The sequence below is a fragment of the Heteronotia binoei genome, chromosome 4 (assembly GCF_032191835.1).
Source record: "Heteronotia binoei isolate CCM8104 ecotype False Entrance Well chromosome 4, APGP_CSIRO_Hbin_v1, whole genome shotgun sequence".
Taxonomy (NCBI): Eukaryota; Metazoa; Chordata; class Lepidosauria; order Squamata; family Gekkonidae; genus Heteronotia; species Heteronotia binoei.
This window is the reverse complement of record NC_083226.1, coordinates 44,057,723-44,074,039: the sequence shown is the minus strand read 5'-3', so window position 1 is coordinate 44,074,039 and position 16,317 is coordinate 44,057,723. Positions and strand designations below refer to the sequence as shown.

The window sequence follows — 16,317 nt, the reverse complement described above, 5'->3', positions numbered from 1 at the left end:
AGAAAGACTTTTATGTTCATTCTCTAGCAAATATGATTTCCCTTCAAAATCAGGATAGCCCATTCCCATTTTAGTGGCAAGTTTCTAATTTTAAATAAAATCAGTTGCTGATCAATTTTGTTTACAGGGGTGCCACATTTCAGTGGTTCGCAAAAAGCTGCTTGAAACAGAGGGATTTCATATGATTAAAGTGCAGTATATAAAACAAAATAAGACATGGGCCCACTGCCAGATCTCATGAAGACTGTTGTAGTAAACACACTTACCAGAGTATTAATCCCACTGAACTAAATTCAGATCAATGTGCTTAGGATCAGACTGCTTGGGCACAAGAAAAGAGGAGTGTATGAGAAAAGATATACAAGACCAGCTTGAGAATCCCAGCACAGAGAGTCAGGTTTTTAAATAAGGCATTTCAACACTCCAATGAAAGGGAGCCAGAGGGATGCTAGAAAGAATTCTAGCACTTGGGAGCTTGAAGGAAGAGAGGATGCAGTCAGAGAGCAAAAGATGTAATTTTGGTTTTATAGGGGACAAGGGATCACAACTGGAGAAAGAGAAAGAAAGGGGGACATAGAGAACAAAGCAATTCCAAGTCATCTCTGGAATGAGGCATTTCCTTTACATTGGATATGTGTGCTTTAAAATTAAGATTGTTTCTCCTTAAAATTACTACCAGCTAAAAACAGAATGCAATTTCCCCTTTCAACCAAACCCCTGAACCTGACATGTGAAAAGCAATGGACTGACGGTTGATAAAACATAGTGCGTGTAGAGCAGGCACTTTGGAAATAGCTTTTGGATCAAACTAAATGAGTCCCACTATAAATAAAGAAGCTGAGAAATTGCAGCTGGCACTCAGCAAGGTATTGGCATGACAGCTAGACAGATGTACTGTGACCCCCATGCAACTGATGTTTTGTAAGGTGGGGGAAGGTGGAAAAACAGAAGCTCCATCATGGATCCGCTATGCTCAGTAAAATCTCATATTAGGGCCCCTACATTAGCTTTGACTGCAGGTACTAGTGAATCAAAACACACAAAACGTGGAGGGGAGGATACTTCACTGTTTGGAATCCTTGTTTTGAGTCCATGTTGAATCCTCAACCCTACTCCTCAGATTAAACATGCACCTTCTAGTCTAATCGAAGTTAGATGTTAAACTTGCGTCTTATTTGCCACCTATCTTAGCAAACCATTTCAGAACACCGTGGAGCAGAACTTTCCCTCCAAAAGCACAGCTAACTGTCTCTCCCTGCTTGTGCTGTAAATCTAATAGGAGCTGGCTGACTGGAGAGCCTTGCATCCCATTTTCTAAACAACTGCATTATTTATATCCTGAGAGGCAGCTTTTGTTATTTTGCTTCAGAATTTGGGGAGAGAGAACTGCAAAGGCAGCAAAACTTTCCCAGTGTCTCTATGACATAGGGAAGTTTGTGAGGCTCCATGCAGGCATGACACTTCACTACACTTGCCTCGGGGGAGCCCATGGACACATGTAGAATGCATCTCCTATAATTCTCTGCACATTCTCCATTCATGTTCCCAAATAGTTCATTACTGTAAAGATACCACTCTTTTCTCAAATCCAAAACCCCCACAATACCTTTCATTAAGGCTAAGTGCTGGAACGATTCTCAGTGTCATAAAACAGTGCACAATGCAGTTATTAAATTTAAGCATCCTAAATATGACTAGAGAGAAAGTACAGTCTTCCTGTCATATCCATAGGGGTTGCTGAATGCAAAGATCTCCTCAGGCTCATGAAAGGGTTCCCTTTGTGAGGAAATGGGCTTCTTTGGAACTAAGCCAATTTGATGACTACAGCGGTAACAAGAGTGCTGGGATTCCTTAGTTCCTAAGAATGCGATTTCCTCTAAAAGTATTAATCGATGATATAAAAACTTTGCTTTTCCTTCTCAGTCCTTGAAGGTACATTACAGAAAATCAGTTACCTCTCTCCTCCAGATATGATGCTGCCATTTGCCAGCTGTCTCAGATTCTTCTCTCACATTTTGACACCTTTCTTTCCACAGTCTCCCCTTCTCATTAGCTTCAAGCTTCTTACTCTTGCCTTTAAAAAGACCTTTCATAACCCACCCCACCTCTGCTTTTCTCAGTCTTGTCTCCTTCTGTGTTAATTCAACCAAGAATGTCAGCCTTGATGTGCCATTTGCCCTTTTTATCTCCCAGGAACGACTAAGCAGCCTGAACCAGTAACCCCACAGTGTCTTCAGGCACAAACAGAAAGATCGTAGGGAAATCTGAACATTCTGCGAGAACTGCAGGTGCTCTTTTTACTTTGCAAAATGAAGTCACTTTATAGTTTCAGGATTTTTTAAATGCGGCTTAATTCTTCCTGATGCTGTTCAAAGCAATACAATTTTGAAAAGGGATCTACAGAATGTTCACCTATTGCTATTGGAAACTGCCTTTCCGCAATCAAATAAAAACAGTGGACTACATAACAAAACACAACAAAGAAGGACCTATGAATATAATTTTGCCACTAAACCGGACAGTACTTGATTGACCTTTGGCAAGTTAGTGCTGATCTGAAACACCTTTCATTATAAATATGGCCACAAATAAAATCATGGAAGCTATCTTCTGCATGATGCAGGGTGTGCATGTGTGTGTGGAGCTACCTGTAGTAAGAAAAACGGTGTGCCATCAAGTCACAACTGATTTCTGATGATGTCTCATGGGGTTTTCAAGGGAAAAGATGAGCAGAGGTGGTTTGCTATTGCCTTCCTCTGCATAGCAGCCCAGTCTTCCTTGGTAATCTCTCATCCAAGTACTAAATGTGGCCAACCCTGTTTAGCTTCCAAACTCTGATGAGATTGGGCTAGGTTGGATTATTAGGCTGCTACTTTATTCCGCATCATACCTTTTATGCATCAAGCCCAATAATATCTACTAGAACCCCTGGAAAAGAAATGTTTCAAATACTGACAGGAGGGGGTTTGGTGGAAATTGGTGCAACCTTATATATGAATACTACTAATTAATTAATAATTATCATATGACATTGTGTGTAGAATAGCCAGGAGATGTGAAGATTCTAACTCTTTTAGATGGATAGCTAGATTTATTTTCTTTTTTTTTGGGGGGGGAGGGGTCTGAGTGTAAGCTGTGACTGACCCAAGGTCACCCAGCTGGTTTTGTGTGAAGGAAGGTCAAATCAAACCCAGTTCTCCACATTAGAGTCTACTGCTATTAACCACGTCTCCTATATGAACTGACATTGTTTTGTTTTGTTCTTAAAAAACGGATCTTAATATTCAGTCACAAATATATAACAAAAGCTTGTAACAGAATGGTAACCGAACTGCCAAAGAAGCTGGTGGAGAAATCAGCATGCATGTTGAATATCTATTCTGAACCCACGGTCAGTGTTGAAAAACAAGTACTAGGATCCCAATCAGTTTTGCAATTGCTGGGATTTGGACTCCTTAAGCAGATCCATGGATCTCCATGGCAGAAATCAATTATGTACACAACAAAAGGATATATTTCTTGAAAACACAGGATAAAGCTCTCTTTGTAAAGTGCCTAATGCTTTGTATTTATTCTTCTGAACACATCTGAACAAGTCTGCTGTACAGAGATATAAAACTCAAAGAACATCACGATGAGATTTTTCAGGACACAAATGCATGTCTTACATTTTGGTATTCTAAAGGAAAGACAGTGTAAAGAATACAAAATGTGGGCTGAACCCCACCCCCCAGCCCCCCAAACATCAAGATCATATTAATTTTCTAATTTCTGTATTTTGTCATGATGACTGACATTTCCAAGAGTATCCTGTTTTAAGGACTGACATTATTTCCCCCATTATGCCAAAGTGTAGAAACTCCCTTAAGCAGGAGAGCTGGTGGACTAATTGGCTTGAACTTTAGGGACGATGATTTCTGCTTGGAGTTTTTCAGTTTAACACCAGCATGTTTACTATATATGTTTGTGAAAACAGGGGCAAAGATAGTTCAGAAAGAGAGCATCTGAAGTCCACAGGAGATAAGAATATTGGGTTATCAATCTGAAAACTCATATTTGGAAGAAAACACTGAATTGCAGAAAGGAGTTTTTTTAAAAAAACAAAAAACATCATGGTCTGTGGGGAAAAAGAAACTTTCCCCAGGTTTACACTGACTACCTTCATTGACAGTAAATTAATTTCCTGGGCTAGCAAATGGTATAGCATCAGGCAGTTAATTAATGAGAGCCCCTAACATGGAAACAATGTGGTCTGAATCACAACAGTCAAAAGCGTATGCAGAGTCTACTGGAAAACTGTCCTCACCCAAACAAAAGCTTACAACTTGGCTTGGATATTTATTTCACAGGTCAAACACTTATGTTTCAGAGTTCCTCCAGAGTTCAAATAATTGTGTCTTGTGATCTGCTGTGGCAATGGAGGCAGATTTCCATCTGCTGTGTAGAAAAGTGACGTTGAGAAAAAAGTTGTAACTGTACGTGAGGAAAATTCACCAATACTCTAATTTTATGCGGAGAACCTACAGTTCATACTAGATGGGGGCACCACTCCCCCATCCCAAAATGTCAAGAGAGCAGAACTGCTACAAGCTTATGCCCTTGGAGTGCATCTATGTGGGACACTGACAGACAGGTTAGGTTCTGCCTCCTCCTAAGAGTGACCATTGGCAGATGGTGAGGAGATGACATTTGAAAACCATTAGTTCAATTTAGAGAATGTCAGACCGGCTGAGTAAAGGCTCTGTAAGCTACAAACCAAAGTGTGGGAGAAGAGATGTCTAATGCTAACTGGAAGGGAGTTAATGAAGGGGGACCCTGAATAATTAATGAATACCCCTATAATAATGAATGAAAGCATGCTTCTGCCTTTAAAAAGAGGGTGTCTGATGCAATGTTTGTTAGAAGCACAGATAGCCTTCAGTGGGTGTGGATTCACAGATGTGTATTGCATAACACAAAGAGGCCTCACTGAGAAGCTTCTTGCTGGAACTGATAACGCATGGAGACAGGAGGTATGGAAAAATACTAGAAGGAGAGCAAGGGGGGTGGGGAATGTTGAATCGGATAACTTGTGAAGCCTGCCTGCTAAGCTTGCTTTGTGCTTAAAAAGATGGTCTGAGGATCGGGGGAGGGGGGTTCAGTATTGTTGGAGCTATGATGGTCAATAGGACCCTGCTTATGGTGCCAGAAGTAGAATACCTCATTTCATACCAGTAATGTGTGCAGCTCCGTTATTTTCCTGTTACATTAACTGGTAACAAAGAATCTTGAGTGCCGGAATAGGGCTATAGTTCAAAACTGTCAAGAAATGTCGTATTTTTTACCTGATAACCCCCACTTCCTTGTTTATAGGGGTTTTTTTTGGGGGGGGGGAGGCACACATACACACAAGCTATGATCTCAGACTAGATATAAATCTATGAGGATACAAATAAATGGTGATAGCATGTGAATGAAGTAGTGGTTGTGCACCCAATTCCCAGTAGCTCTGTGGTTTTCTGAGGGGTCATTGTTAAAGGGGACTGGGCCTGTTTAGTAGAATCTCTGTGAATGAGAAAGGATACATTGGGAATGAATGGATGAAGGCTCTCTCTATATTTTAAGAGAGGCAATGCAAGTGGTGAACTGTGATTGCCTGATCTATCTGTAACCCTGAAGCTATGAGACAGAAGTTGTGGAGAGTGATATGGTCTCTGACTGAGTGAAAAAGGGCATTGAAGTCATGTATGTTTACACATCTACTGTATGTCTTTCTCATATAAACAATGCCACTGCTTGGTTGTAGCTGGGACAGGGAAATCCTGCCACAGGCACTTGCAAGGCAGAACTTTCTAAATGATGTTCCAAATCCACATCCAAAAAATTCGAACACATTTTGCCCCCAAATTTGTCACTGATTAGATGGAAAGTGGGGGTCTTATAAAGTATGCAGTTGGTGGCTCATTTCCCAGCTAAAAGAAAAGCAGTAGTATTATTTCATTTAGAGTGGGCAAAATAAAACTCTAAAAGGACAAATTAATTAAACAAATAACTCCCACCATTCAGCCCAACAAAATTTCATTATACTATACAGTGCAATAAGGCAATAAACACTGTAGTAAAAGGGAAAAAAGGGCCTTGATACACTCGTCTAGTTTTTAGCACCATAAAAATGCACTTTCTAGAGAGCAGCACATTATGGTTTAAGTGAAACTCTTCATTAGATAGTGTGAGAAAATGAGGCATGAAAGGAAGATATAAAAGCTGTCTTAATAGTTCCTGCACAGATAATGCAGGCCAAAGACAAATCAATAGCCACGCCTCATTTGTTTTACGTCTTTGAGCACTTAGAGGCAAAATGTTAGTGTTTGCTGTACAGATTGGGCACCAAAGCTCTCCGGAAGTAATGGAAAAATGGATTTACATATGATGATGTGACTGGATGCCAACTTTTGGTCAAGGGATAGGCTGCTGTTGATGGGGATGGGAACATGTCCTCAATTGTTTTGAGTCCTGTTAAAAGAGCCACCTCACCAATGCACTAAAAGCAGCTTCCTCATTTCCCAAATCACTAAAAGAACCCCAGAAACCAGTACAAAGGTTTAGAAAAGCGAGTGATCACATTAAAAGAACAAAAAGACACCAAATAGCATTTCAGAAAGAAAATAATTGTTTTCATGTCAGCTTGATAATATGGTTTTAAATACACTCTACTAACGATTACTATATTACTGAAAAATACTGAAAAAACTATATTGCTGAAAATTATGATATTAGTGGACATTTTGTACAGATGCACACAGATAATCCTATACCTTTAATCGGTTGTTGTATAAGAAAATTCATCTGCAATTTTTGCTGATAGGAAGAGCCGTACAAATAAATACTAATTGACTAGGGTTAAGGGTGGCCATTACCAGAAATTCAGTCATATATATTAGATTTTTTTCTGCATGAATTTTCTTGTTTTCTCATTTTGCAATTCTAGTTCTATAGCACTGTTTACTGGGTGTCTTGTGCTATGCAATTGCACTTTTCAATATGTTTTGTAATCCACCTTCAGCCTCAGCAAGAAAGGCAGGCTGTAAATAATGTAAATAAATATATAGAAGTGTTATCTGACTCACAGTTATAAGTGACTTGCACTGCAGCATTGGGCTGGAAAGATGACTGTTTTGTTGGCCAAAAAACAGCACAATGTCAGCAGACTGGCATTTTTAATCATGTTGGCTAGTCCATAGTGCCTCCATTCATTCTGCATGTGAAAAAAGACAATTGACAATGTGAAAAGGACAATGGACAATTTATGTGCATAGGGATGCTAACTTCTGCAGCCGCAGCCGCAGCAGCAGGAGGAGGAGGTGGGGTTGTCAATCCCCAGTTGGGGGCAGGGGATCCCACAGTCTGGAGGCCCTCCCCCCACTCCAGGGTCATCAGAAAGTGGGGGGCGAGGAATGTCTGTTGAGCACTCCATTATACTCTATGGAGACTAATTCCCATAGAGAATTGATCTGTAGGTATCTGGGCTCTGGGGGAGCTGTTTTTTTAGGTAGATGCATCAAATTTTAAGCATAGCATCCAGTGCCTCTCCTCAACCCTCCCCCCAAGTTTCAAAAAGGTTGGGCCAGGAGGTCCAATTCTATGAGCCCCAAAAGAAGGTGCCCCTATTGTTCATTATTTCCAAAAGGAAGGAAGGCATTTAAAGGGCATGCCAACTCCTAAAGGGAGCTATTCTGCTTCCTGCCACTTAGGATATCACTGCCACCACTGTACTTTTGGAATCTTCCTGCCAGGAGGGACAGACACCTAACCCCCTTCTCAATCTGAGGCTCCTCCTTTGGGCTCCAGTTACCCAGCACCTGATTAATACAGGGACCAATTTTTTTCTTTGGGGTCCCCCCTGGAGAATTGGCAACAGGTTCCTTAGCCACTCCCCTCTCAATTTGGGGCCCCCTCTGGCAAATGAAGTGTGCCTAAGTGGTTGGAGAAAGTCTACGTTTACACATAACCCAGCACCAGATCAGCAAAATTGAAACAAAAGAAATTTGGGACAGTCCTCCTTTCTCTACTCTAAAACATACCCTAGCTAGTTGTTGCCACCAGAATAGGCATAAGAAGTCTTAGAAAGTTGCAAGTTTGGTCTGTAGCCCTTTATATCACCTGAGTAGGGTAGCCAAGTCCAATTCAAGATATATCTAGGGACTTTGGGGGTGGAGCCAGGAGACATTAGGGGTGGAGACAAGATCAAGGCTGTGACAAGCATAATTGAACTCCAAAGGGAGTTCTGGCCATTACATTTAAAAGGACAGCACACCTATTCAATTCCTTCCTTCCATAGGAAATAATGAAGGATAGGGGCACCTTCTTTTGGGGCTCATAGAATTGGACCCCCTGGTCCAATCTTTATGAAACTTGGGGGGTATTTTGGGGAGAGGCACTAGATGCTATACTGAAAATTTGGTGCCTCTACCTCAAAAAACAGCCTCCCACCACCCCGCCCCCATCTCCAGGAATTCCCCTCGCCAAGTGGGCAACCCCCTCCCCACAAGAGGGAATATTCTCCTCCGAGCCCTTCCCCCTCCCCGCCCAACTTTAGAAATCTTCGTCCTGTCCCACAGGCCAACCAATGAGCAACAAGCATAGAAAGGAGCGCCATCCAACCCCATGAAGAGTTCTGGAGAACTAGACCACATGTGTGTAATAAAACGTACTATCTAATACAAAGTACTACCTGGTAATAGTAATATCTGCTTGGAGTTTCTAAAGAAAAGAAACATTCAAGGGGGCTGAGATCACCTCCAAGAGTACCAAGGCGAATACAGCACTCCATTTTCCCCCTTCCCCAAAAGCCTGCACGCCCCCGCTCTTCAGTCAGGGCTCGTCTGAAGTCCCCACCTCGCAACATAAGCCTCTAGGGCCTAGACAGAAACCGGCGGCTCCTGAGCTGGTGTCGTTCGCATGACACCCACTCCCCACTTGCCTGGGTGCAGCAGCGTCCTCCTGGGGGTCAGCGTCAGGTGCGCCCTCCTCCCTGATGTCAGGCAAGGTGAAGAAGAGCAGCTGCTTCTCCTCCGCCGGCGCAGCCCAAGCTCCCGGCTCTCTGGGCAAAGGCGGCGCAGCCAAGCTTGGGGAGCTGGTGGCCGGGGCGCCAGAGGGCTTGGCCCCGGGCCCCGTCCGAGTGACGCCAGGGATAGACGAGCCCCCTGCAGGCGCCAAGGCAGCGCTGCGGCCAGGCAAAGGAGGGCACAGAGAGGGAGGCAGGATCAGCAGCGACTTGGGTGGCGGGGCGCTGGCGGTGAGCAAGAAAGTGGCTCCAGGGATAGACGAGCCCCCTGCAGGTGCCAAGGCAGCGCTGCGGCCAGGCAAAAGAGGGCACGGAGAGGGAGGCAGGAGCAGCAGCGACTTGGGCGGCGGGGCGCTGGTGGCGGGCGAGAAAGTGGCGCCGGGGATAGACAAGCCCCCTGCAGGCGCCAAGGCAGCGCTGCAGCCGGGCAAAGGAGGGCATGGAGAGGGAGGCAGGAGCAGCAGCGACTTGGGCGGCAGGGTGCTGGTGGCGGGCGAGAAAGTGGTGCCGGGGATAGACAAGCCCCCTGCGGGCGCCAAGGCAGTGCTGCGGCCGGGCAAAGGAGGGCGCGGAGAGGGAGGCAGGAGCAGCAGCAACTTGGGTGGTGGGGCGCTGGCGGTGGGCGAGAAAGGGGGCGAGGAGGATGAAGCGGGGAGCTTAAAGAGTTTGGCGAACACGGTGCCAAGGTCCAGCACGGTCACTTTCATTGTGTCGCCGGCCTCCAGGAAGAAGAAGAAGAAGAATTGCAGATTTATACCCCGCCCTTCTCTCTGAATCAGAGACTCAGAGCGGCTTACAATCTCCTTATCTTCTCCCCCCACAACAGACACCCTGTGAGGTGGGTGGGGCTGAGAGGCCTCTCACAGCAGCTGCCCTTTCAAGGACAACCTCTGCCAGAGCTATGGCTGACCCAAGGCCATTCCAGCAGGTGCAAGTGGAGGAGTGGGGAATCAAACCTGGTTCTCCCAGATAAGAGTCCACTCACTTAACCACTACACCAAACTGGGAGGCTGCTGCCGTCGCCACGGGGTCTTTTTCTGGCCGCCCTCTGGCAAAGCGCCTTCTTTCCGCTGTGGCGCAAGAGGCGACAGATGGCCGGCCGCAGAGAGAGTGTGGCAGCCTGTGTGGGAAGGGCCACCATTCCCCCCACTTTCCGGATTTTTGGCGAGCGGGGGGAGAAGGCTCCAAATCAGGGGTCCCCCGCCCAGGCAGGGGATTTAGGAAGCCTACACCTGAGAGATCTGGTAGCTTCCCAACAGGCTGCCTGCTTTCTCAAAATGGCCAATGTGTAGCCCAGCCTAGCCAAAGGCCTGCTCATCTTAAGGGTCCAGCACTCTCCGCCTAGGCGGGGAGGGCGGGATATAAATAAAATCTATTATTATTATTATTATTATTATTACCACCCCCTTTCTGACTTGGCAGGGTTCTCCTTCCTGCCCAGGAACGAGTCATCTTTTCCCTAGAGCACTCTAGGAAGAAAAGCCTCAAAGCACATCTAGAACTTCCTGTTTTCATCTTGCCTCTCAAGGAAATGACTTCCTCCTCTGTGATTAAGAAGCGGAGGGGGGGGGGGAGAGCAGAATGCTGCCCTTGTGAACTGTAGGCTGACTCCCTCTCACAGGTTAGGAAAAAAGTTCCTTTGAAAAAATGAGTTCCAGCAAGGAAGGCATTTTGTCACACCATGCAATTCTAAAAAAGTTCAGACTTTGGTGGCATGGATGGGTGATGTGTTCTTGAAGAACAGAATCTTGTTCAGCCACTGGGGAGGGACAGACATTGAGACTGGGAAGAGGAATAATACATGTCGAAGCTATATTGACTTGGGATCTGGCCTATCTTAAGCCCACTCTTTTGAAACTTTGTCTAATGTTGTTGAATATAGTATTAATACTTGAATCCTGCTTCTGTTGGTTGCTCAGTCATAAAGCATGCCTTGCACTAGTCACATCTCTCAGCTTAACCTACCTGATAGGGCAATTTTTAAGATAAACTGAAATAGAGAAGAATTATATCTAATCTTCTGAACATTCTTTTTTTTAGAACTCTGTTTCCATTGGCTGCCATTTCCATTCATTTCCACTATGTATTAGCTTATTTAAAACACTGAAATGCCTATCTTTTCCTAACCAGCAATAAGGCCCAACATGGGCCCTTTTTGCTAAAGCTGATAACGCAGTGACAACTTGCCCTCACAGCACAGCCAGGAAGATTGCATCACTTCACAGAAGTGTTGCTACAGATGAAGGGAAGGGCCCTGCTATAGTGGCACCCTTCAGCATGGTGCCTTGTGCCCCTTCAGGGTCCAAGGATGCTAAACCTAGCTGCCACTACCGGGGGGGGAGGGGCATGCATGTTTTTCTCTCTCCATGGGTTTGAATAAGAAGCATCCCAACATTCTCAGACTCCTCCTTTATATAGAGAGGGTGTTGGGGAAATTTAGCAGTGGATTTAATACAATTAGGCTTGCCAATCCCCAGGTCCCAGCAGGGGTTCTTCCGCTTTCCCAGGCTCCTTCTCGCCCCAGTCAGCTGGCCGGTGGGGGGAAGCCCCACCCCCAGAGGACCATGTGCCTTTCCACCTCCAGAGGCTTCAGTCTCCGATTGAAAGGCTTCCTCTTGGGATGGTGTGTCTGTGTTACTCTGAAGAAGTTGGCAGCAACTCATGAGTAGAGAGGCCAATCCCTCGCTTCAGAGTCTCCAGAAACGGGGTTGAGGGGGAGGGAAACGTCGGCTGAGCACTTAATTATTCCCTATGTGGAGATCGATTATAATGGGGAATTGATCTGGAGGTTTTGGGGGTTCTGGGGGAGCTGTTTTTTTGAGGTAGAGGCACTAAATTTTCAGTATAGTATCTAGTGCCTCTCCCCAAAGTATCCCCCAAGTTTCAAAACGATTAGACCAGGGGGTCCAGTTCTATGAGCCACAAAAGAAGGTGCCCCTATTCTTCATTATTTCCTATGGAAGGAAGACATTTAAAAAGGTGTGCTGTCCCTTTAAATGTGATGGCCAGAACTCCCTTGGAGTTCAATTATGCTTGTCACACACTTGTTCCTGACTCCGCCCCAATGTCTTTTGGCTCCACCCCCAAAGTTTCCTGGCTCCACCTCCAGTCCCCAGATATTTCTTGAATTGGACTTGGCAATCCTAAATACAATGTAAGGTGGCAAAATCACTTCCAATAAGATATGGTCCCTAACTAATATAGCTACTGACCAGTACAATTTCAGTCACTTTTTTTCCTTTTTCTGATAAGGAAAGGAAACCCAAACCAACTGTGGTTTCTCTCTAAGCAAGCCTCCTCCAACAGCTGAATAAAAAGCCAACCATTTCCCCCCCAGCTGTCACAGTGTTCTGTGGCAATAGAACAGCACCCACTCATTACAGAAGCAATGGTGAACCAGACTGAAAAGGTATTGATTTATAAAAGTTTTATAGGCTTGCTTTTCTTCCTATAATAAGGGCCCAAGGTGAGTAACAAGAAGATTAAAAGCAACAATAAATCTAAAAGCCAGAAGCCAGACTAGTAAATTACTCCAATTAAAATCTAGAAATAAAGCATTCAAACACCCCATAACTCTTCTAAACAATTTAGCACTCCCCCCCCCCCCCCCAAGCTATAGTAGAGACTTCCTGCACACTATCAGAAATGCCATTGCAAGTAGGTTTCCCTACATGGGTTAAGAAATTCTAGAGATTTGGGGTAAAGCCGGGAGTGGGTGGGGTTGGAGAAGTTCGGCAGGGATGCAATGCCATCCAACCCACTCCTTAAATCGACCATTTTCTCCAGGTGAATCAATCTTTGTAGTCTGGAGATCAGTTGTAATTCCAGGAGAACTCCTGACCCTACGCAAAGATTGGTAACTTAGTCCCAAAGTGTAGGCAGATGCTGCAAGAAAGGCTCATGCAGCTATTCTAGGGTTGCCAATCCCCAGTTATGGGCAGGGAATTCCCTGGTTTGGAGGCTCTCCCTCTGCTTCAGAGTTATCAGAAAGTGTGTGTGTGGAGGGGGGGGAGGATGTTGAATATCAGCTGGGCACTCTATTATACCCCATGGAGACTGGTCCCCATAGGTTATAATAGATAATTATTCTGTGGGTATCTGGGGTTTGGGGACGGCTGGTTTTTTTTAGGTAGAAGAACCAATATTTTTGGCATAGCATCTGGTGCAACTCCTCAGTTTTCCCCTCCCAAGTTTCAAAAAGATTGGACCAGGGGGTCCAATTCTATGAGCCCCAAAAGAAGGTGCCCCCATCCTCCATTATTTCCAGTGATTGGAAGGCATTTAAAAGGAGTGCGGTCCCTTTAAATGTGATGGCTGGCATCGCCTTTGGAGTTCAGTTGTGTTTGTCACAAAGCTTGCTCCTGGCTTCACCCCCAAAGTCTCCTGACTCCACCCCCAAATATTTCCTGAATCAGATCTGGCAACCCTAAGCTATTCATACTTGCTTACTGGAGGGGATGAGGAGAAGAAGCTGTTGTAGTAAACAGTGTTTTTACACACGTTCATAGCATATTGATGTATTACACACATAACAGGAACCAATATATGGAGAAAAAGGCAGGTTCATAAATATTTTAAACAAACAAAAAAATATCACAAAAAGAAAAACTGCATTACTGGGCCCTACCATAGGCTACCTCACCCAGAGTTCTCGTTATAACAGCAGAAAACCAAATACTAGTGACAGACATAGCAGGAGGCAGGTAATCAACCCCAGGACTTGATAATTTTTTAATGTTTATTTTTTATCCAGTCCACTGTTTCACTTGGAGTCAAGGCAGATTATACAGTTTAAGTCACTACAGTAAACAGGATGGGACATCAATAAGTAATGTAGTCCCTTGAGCTTATGTCTCTGAATCTATGTTCATGGTCTATGTTACCTCCAAGTTATTGTTTATGGCTTGTGGCACAGGGATGAAGCTACATTAATGGCTTTCAGCACTGACAACACTGTCAGCTGAGATTGTTAGCAGCTTTCCTCTTATTCATATGCTGATACTTTGTGTTTAAATAACTAAATATAGTGGAATTTTTGAGCCAATAGGTCTTCAAAGAGGCTTTAGTAAGTTCATGTGTGAAAATTAGATGCAATGTAGGAACTAAATAACAACAGCCTAGATCAGAGGTGTCAAACTAATTTATTACAAGGGCCAGCTCTGACATAAATGTCACTTTGATGGACTGGGCCACGCATGCCAGAAAATGTAACAAAAGGTCCCAGAGATATAAACTTTATAAAGGTGATTTCAGATGTTGAATGGCAACAGCAGGCATGATTGGACTAGGTGTGTTATGTAGAGGAGATACCAAAGCTGATAATGAGACAGGAAATCTAGGTCTCAATTCCATCCAAGGGGATTCAGTCCAGAAAGATGCAAAGAAAAAATGGACACAAATCTGACATTAGAAACCACAACATTCAGTTACGGACTTAAGAATAGCAGTGCTCTTACAAAGGAATTCCAAAGGGAAATTACAAAGAGAGACTGCTGAATCGCAATTGATAATGAAGCTCAAGACAATGCATCCTCCTTGAATGAATTGAGAGCTAGTTTTCCTGTCTCATTACCAATGTCTGCTATTATCATTTGACATCTGAAATCACTCCATTCTCCCAGATATAAGGACCAATCCAAACGTTCTAATTCCTAATCAGAGGGGGTTTTTTGAAAGAAAATAAATCCAAATAGGAACAGAGAAATCAATTTTTAAACAGCTTTTCAGAATAAGCCAAAATAATTTCCTCAGTGTAAATTGTGCTTGTCAGAAGAATCCAACCATCCACCACCCGCCTGCCCACCCACCCTTCCTCCCTCCAAAGAAGTGTGCTTGCACACAAAAGCTTATACCTGGAATAAAACATTGTTGGACTTGCTGCCATCATGGGACTCCAACTTGTTTTTTTCTCTCTCTCTTTTCTCCTCCTCCTTTCCACCCCAAAAGAGGAGGAGAAACCCTGGACAAGGAAACAGAATATCTCTTTCTCTCTTTCTCTCTCTCTCCCTCTCTCTATGAGACAGACAGAGACTTGTCTTTGTATCTCTCTTGCATGAAGTAGGAATCAGCTGTGGAGCCTTGTGTGTGTGTATGTGAGAGAGATAGAGAGAGAGAGAGAGAGAGAGAGAGGCAAGAGGAAGCAAAGAACTACTGAGGCAGCTGGGAGAAAAGCAAGCTACAGTATGGCTGCAGTAACACCCATGGAAAAGGAGGCAGGAAAAGTAAGTCTGGGGGAAAATCTGAGTGCTACATGGGCCAGATTTGGCCCATGAGCCACATGTTGGACATACTTGATCTAGATCATGAAATCATTGGTCTGGAAAGCAAGTCTGCTTTGTTAATATCAGGAATAAACACTCAGAAAGACAGAGAAGGCAACTTCTGATTTCATGGGGAGAGTGTGAAATACTTTATTTAAATACTTTATTTAACACTTCAGAAATAAATTTAGGGATCTTATGCTGATTATATACTACATGCATTCATTTTTACATAGAGTATATCTATTTAGAAGATTAACTCAGAAAATCCCAAATGTTCTGGGCATAGATAATTATTTGCAATATTAATTTTACACATTGTTGTTGCTATTGTTTTGCTGTTGTTGTTAGTCATAGTAGAAGCAGCAAAATTTGATTTTAGACCACCCTCTTTCAGAGAGACTGGGCTCAGGGTACAACATATCATCATATTAAATTATTAAAAACAAATTAAAACCAATACAACTCAGCAGTAATCAAAAGATGGCATTAATTTTTATTCTTAATGGTGTCACCAGTCTCATGGAGAGGCAGGGGGGTGGGAATGCCAGAAGGAAGGAGCCATTGCTGCCATCAACCAAATGCCTGGGTAAACATCTGGCTTATAAACCCTGCGAAATTGTAACAGGGCACAGAGGTAATTCAACAGAGTTCCACCATGTTGGAGTCAGGGTGGAGAATGCCCTAGCTCTGGTTGAGGACTGCTGGATATCTCTCAGGCATGCGACCACGAGTGGATTTTGATCTATGGAGCACAGTACTTTCCTAGGGTTGTACCAGGAGAGGCAGTCCTGAAGATATGTGGGTCCTGAATCATTAAGGGTCTTAAATATCAGCACCAGAACCTTGGACTTGATCTGGTACACCACTGGAAGGCAATGCAGCTTGTGCAGCACAGGGTGGATATGTACTGCACATGGAGTCCCCATGAGGACTCACAAGCCACATTATGTACCAGTTATAACATTGATATTACTCATACATTTTCTCCAAGAAGCTCAGCATATGTACTTC

At 44.0% G+C, this 16,317-nt stretch overlaps 1 protein-coding gene across 10 annotated transcripts in view; it reads right to left on the bottom strand.

Moving 5' to 3' along the window:
* The window catches only part of LINGO2 (leucine rich repeat and Ig domain containing 2), an 888,319-nt gene that overhangs the window by 428,319 nt on the left and 443,683 nt on the right, over positions 1 to 16,317 (bottom strand). For 5 of the 10 annotated variants that reach the window (XR_009555326.1, XR_009555325.1, XR_009555329.1 and 2 more), the window contains one exon: positions 7,107 to 7,234. The exons of the other annotated variants lie outside the window; for them this stretch is intronic. The gene's annotated coding sequence lies outside the window, so the exon portion shown is untranslated. The remainder of the gene's footprint in view (positions 1 to 7,106; positions 7,235 to 16,317) is intronic. 10 annotated transcript variants of the gene reach the window in all.